This window comes from Larimichthys crocea, chromosome XXII, assembly GCF_000972845.2.
Source record: "Larimichthys crocea isolate SSNF chromosome XXII, L_crocea_2.0, whole genome shotgun sequence".
Lineage (NCBI taxonomy): Eukaryota > Metazoa > Chordata > Actinopteri > Sciaenidae > Larimichthys > Larimichthys crocea.
The window spans coordinates 20846586-20852361 of NC_040032.1; the positions used below are offsets into that span (position 1 = coordinate 20846586).

The window sequence follows — 5776 nt, forward strand, 5'->3', positions numbered from 1 at the left end:
TAAAGGATTTGGCTCATCTGAAGAGAGGAAATGACATCTTAACCTGGGTTAAAGACATCAGCACACACACACACACACACACACGGAAACAGAGACACACTCACATTGAGAACACAAGCTTGAATTTTTTCTCCCTTACACACAAACAGACTTTCACACACGCAGCTGTTGACTTGAGACTTAAGACTCGCTGAGACAGACTGAAACCATGCAGAGCAGAAGAGAAAAAGCAAAAAGTTGTGTTGTGTAATTTTAATGGGCATTATTCAGAGACTTTACAAACATCTTGACTTGGACATCCCCGTGATGAGACTTGTCTTCAATTGCCTGCCTTTGAAAGACTTGTGACTTCTATGAATGTCTTGAATGACTTGAACTTGTCTTGTGACTTGACTTATTTTAAATGACTTGAGACCAGACTTGGACTGGTCTTGAGTAACTTGGACTTGACTTAGACCAATCTCAAACAACTCCATACTTTGCTTGGGCTGGTCTCAATGACTTGAGATTTCTTTGGACATACATGTACTTTGACTCAGCTGTTATTTATCTCAAATGACTTGATACTGTTCATGGACTGGAGAGTAACTTGAGATCTGACTTGGACTTGCAATGATTTGACACTCAACTTAGAATTTGGATTTGACTTGGACTTCGCAAACATACATCCGTCACAGCATGTCATAAGTTTGTCTGAATACTTGAGTCAGCCTCGTCACTCATGACTTGAGACTTGTCTTGAATGTATTCATATCTGACTTGAGAACTGACTGGACTAAACTTAGACTTATCGTCAACAGCTTAAGACTCGACTTAGACCCATTTGAACAATTTCAGACTTTACTTGATGACCCAGTGACTTGAGATTCTTTGGACAGACTTCAGTTTTGACTTTTATTTGTCTTGAATGACTTGAGACTGAAGTTGTACTGGTCTAGAGTAATTTCAAGCTCAACTTGGACTGGACTTGTGACTTGACTTGGACTGGTTTTAAATAGATTGAGACTGAACTTGAATTATTCTTGATCAAAATGAAGTTCGTCACAGCATGCCACAAGTTCTTCAGACTTGAGTCAGACTTGTGAATGACTCAAAACTTGACTTAGACCCATCTCCAATAACTCCAGACTTTACATATCAAAGCCCGGACGAATGAGTTAGCTATAACGAACCACCCAGGCTTTAACACACACATCATCATCATCGTCCGAGCTAAAATCTGTTTAAACATACTTCCTCTCTTGGGAAAGAGAATAAATAAACAGTACAGGTCAGACTGGTGGGAAGGAGGAAGGCTCTAAACTGATGAATGGGAGTGGAGAGGGAAAGAAAGGATATTGTTGTAGTAGCTCAGTCCCTCTGGATCAAGTACTTTCACAGTACGACTGAAATGTTCAAGTATGTTCTTCAAACTAAAGTATCTGTCAATGTGCTGGTTAGGCATCAAAACGGAAACTCAGGCTTAACACTGACACTTGTGAAAAATAAATACTGTATATAAATAAATAAATAACACTATCCAGCCTCTGCTCTGACTTGACTGGACTTGACCGTGTCCATCCAAGAAAACGAAAACACTGAAGAACTAAACAGCCAAATAACAGCTCTACTTTGTGCAGGTTGGAGGAAATGTTGCCAAAATTATCCCATTCACTGTCACGGTGGTTTATGCAACACTCACCATGCAAAATGTTTGTAATAACAAACTCAGCAGTCAGTGGGATTAAAAAAATATTAAAACACACAGCAATGCTCTGTCTACACACACACACACAAAGCAGAAATCAACACAAACTGAAATGTTTTGATGGTAATGATTTATATAAAAAGATATAAATCATTGCCATCAAAAGATTTCACTTTGATTGAATTAAAGTTTTTATCTAGTTGAAGAATTCTTGGTTGGAAATAAGGATGTTTGGCAGCAATATGAAAAGTGTGTCTTGTTTGGCTAACTGGTATACTATATCAAGGAAACTCTTGAGTTATAATTGTAATTCTTTGGATTCCTTTCACACCATTTGAGATTTTTTTTGCTGTGTAGGAGAACATTTATTCAGATTTTATTTGAGACTGTGACTGTGGTTTGAAGCTGTGTCACCTGATGTTTTTGAGTGATCTGTTTCCAAAACACCACCCTGCTTTAGTGCCCCGCTCCAACACCACCACTACCACCAACACCACCACCACCCTTTGGCCTCTCCGCGTCATTTAACTTTGCTGCTTGACTCAGTTTAATGATAATGGAACAGCAGTTTGGTCACCTGAGAGCTAATTTTGGCTAATTTCGTTTTCATCTACTAACTTCCTGTTTACTGCCACCACCATTATGGGCATTTATGTTATCGACTTAAAGAAAATGTAACTGTATATATGTGGTCAGTTAAGTAATTTACTGAAGACTCTGCTAAGCTGTATTTCCAGTGAATGGCACAATTTATCATTTTAATTTGCATGTATGGCCAGTGTTAGGCGGGTTTAGAACGGTAAGGATCTGGGTTAATGGAGACTACAGACTTGTTAATCCCGAGTCAGTAAGAAGATCTGGGTGAATAATCTGGACGAATCGCGATTCATACACCACTAATTGAAATAGATGTCTTGATGATGGTACAGAGACCACATCTGTCATCAAGTTTGTGTGCTGAACTTGGCTTAAACTTTACAATATGAATAACGATAATTTTTGCCATCTTATATATCCACAACAAAGTTGGTAGAGAACTTTTCAACAATAACGACTTCCCCGAGCCCCAAAATTAGACATCCACCAACTGAAGTCTTAAACTTTCTCTGCATATCTCCCAGCGTTTAAGTCAACATTACATCTCAGCTGCTACACCTGCAGGTTTGAAACACTGTGCCGCGAGTATCAAAGCAAAGTTTTTTTCTCGTTTTATCCTCCTGCTTTTGTTTCCAAAGCCTTAATACTCAAGTGTTTCAGAACAAAGCTCGCTATTTGAATATCAGAACAGCCCAAAGCTCGATCAATTCCTTGTGGTGTTATGCAAAGTTAAAACCTTTCAGTGTCACTATTACTGCATGCCTTCAATCCCCTCCAAGAGCTTCTGAGAAGGCTATTATAATATTTGTGATAGGAAGCAGCTTCTGCCTCTCCGAACCCCCTCCTCTTCGTCTGCTGGGAGGGTGATGGGAGACATCTTCTGGCACATTTGTTTACCCTTCAAACAAGACCTAAATTAGTTGAATTCCCAGCGGTTTTCCAAAAGCAGGTAATTAAATAGCACTCAGCTGCATGCTGTGCCACTACGATCTGAACTCCCTTCACTGTGGATCGGAGGGAAATGCCAAGCAGCCAACAAAAAGAGACACAGTCTTACTTGTGACAGAGCACATCCCTTTGAATTTGCATGCGTCTGACTAATGCACACATCCAGGGTGACTCACCGCTCTGAGGAAGCAGGTGGGAGTTCAGCTCTCGCGCTCTGCGACACGTTGATGGGATGGTAGTGGCAGGATTCAACGATCGTCTGTCAAACCAAAGTGACACAATAAAGGTGACATGAAAGACACAAGTATGAGGTGTTTGGATATTTGTCCTTTCTTTACGCTGACTACTAATTCAATTTGCTTTAAGTTTAGTTTCAGTTTTCCCTTGGTTATTTCTTAAATGTTGTGTTGATCGCCTCTGCTAAGATCACAAGAACCAACTGCAAATCTATGAAATGTAATATCAATATCCAGAGGAAAAGAGAAGAGACTGTCACACAGCAAAGGCCATGGTGAATCTAACACTTCTACCAACCAATTTCCTGGAGGAAGATACCGCTCACGTTACATCCTCGCAAAATCCTCGCGAAAATTGCTACCTTCCCTGCAACACTGATCACCACTGCAAAATCCAAAAGATCTGTGAGCTGACAGTTGAGTTGCTTTCTATACTTTGAATGTGCCGACCCTCGTGATTTTTCCAAGAGACTCCTGCTTTTCATTGAACTCTCCTGGTTTTCTCCCAAGGTCATAATTCTCCCGATTCCTGACACATTTTTACACCTTTTTTTTTTTCTTCCCTTTTCACGATCGCAACCTGTTCTGGCAATGTACAGTGAGTATAACTGAGAATATACATGGGACACAGATGTGAAGTGTCACATAATTAGTTGGGGCGTACAGACACCATATTTGCAGCTTCAGTTTTTTTTCTGTTGGACGCACTCTCGCTGTGTCAGTCAGTCAGTGGCTCTCTGAGGGCAAAAAAGGCAATGAATGAAAACTGTCTCACGCCAGAACAGTTAAATATTCTGTATTCTTTCCTTTAAAGGTCAAATTAAAAGTATTTTACATAAAAATGCTGTTGCATTCTCCCCCCAGCTCTGGTTCTGGCATGACACTGGCTCTGCTCCCTGTCACCACCCCCCCAGGAAACATTTTCTCCATAAATTATAATCCAGTTTCACCAAAATCTGTGAAATAACTGCTGGCGTGTGACTTAGTGCTGTAAAGCGGTACGTACTTCTTGCAGGTGATCGTACCCCGAGCACAGAGTTACAAAATGTGAGACCAAGAATGCGGGGTATCAAAATGATTCAAAATGATTTGATTTTATGGTAGAAAAGTTACACAAAGGGTCTTTAAAAAAAAAACTTTGTTCAGAATTCATTGCTCACTATATCAAACCACCCTCAGAAATACACACTCAAGTGTCCAAAATATCATGAACTCCCTCTTCCTGTTGAGCACCTCCCCACTGCTCACAGCCCACGATATCTTTGATTGTCAAGAGGACTAAAAGCTTTCTTTAACACGTCTCCTCCAATCACCTCTCCTCCAGGTTTCGCCTACGGGCACAAACTCTATTGTTAGTCTGGTCCTCTTCTCCTCCTCTGCTGCTGCTGTTGTTCCTGCCCAGAAGCTTTGTCACTCATCTTGATGAGCTGTCTACCTTTACAGCAGCTTTTGAGGCCTCTGGCTGCAAGCAAACAGCATCAGTAAACTCTCCTCAGGCGCTGGAGAAGTGAGCAAAATTCTTCAGCGCAGATCTTCAGCCAGCTTTTGAACTTTTCTTGTCAGTTACATGTTTTTATTCTTCCTCTCTTTGTGCCGTCTGCCATTGTTGTTGACCTGTGACCCCCACTTTGATAAATAGAATCCAGCTCAGTGCTGCCCCCTGTCAACCAGGAGACACATGAAGGTGTCACAACTTTCAAAATGCTGGATAGAAAAATATGTGATGGGCGTCCTCAGAAGATGCTGTCCATCAATCTTTGTTGTCCTCGTTTCCTGTGACTGTAATCCAAAACAACTTGAAATAATAATAATAAACTAAGAAATATCCAAAAGTTGCCCAGTTATTTCCCAAGATACTATGAAAATGTTGCAGTGAGGAGCTAAAAAATGTTTTGAAAATCATTTAATGTACAAAAATAAAAATATAGAATGTCCATTTTATAGTTTTTTCCTATTTATGAAGCTTTTTGTTAAACCAAAGCAATTCTCATTGGTGTTTTTTTTTCTGCTTCAAGGCAGCAGAAGAAGCTGCAAACTTTAAAACATCACCATATGCTCGACAGGTGTGAACTATAGATTTGTTAGATGAGAATGACTATTTTAGATTTAAACATTCAAATATTCGTTTCACAATAAAGCCTTTTGTAAAAATATATAAATAAATCAATATTTTTAATGATCCTTTGGGGCGTTTATAAGACTTTATTTGTACAGAGATAAACAGGAAACTGTGGAGAGAAAAGAGGGCGACATGCAGCAAAGGGCTGCAGGTTGGAATCCACTCTCGCTCGCTGCAGTAAGGACTCAC

At 40.0% G+C, this 5776-nt stretch overlaps 1 long non-coding RNA gene across 1 annotated transcript; it reads right to left on the reverse strand.

The window, feature by feature from the left end:
* Window positions 1-3085: 3085 nt before the first annotated feature.
* On the reverse strand, window positions 3086-5079 carry LOC113744361 (uncharacterized). Its single transcript, XR_003461472.1, has 3 exons — window positions 4782-5079; window positions 3409-3491; window positions 3086-3182 (listed from the first exon to the last, which is right to left on the reverse strand). It is a non-coding gene; the product is annotated as an uncharacterized LOC113744361 (long non-coding RNA).
* Window positions 5080-5776: the final 697 nt, after the last annotated feature.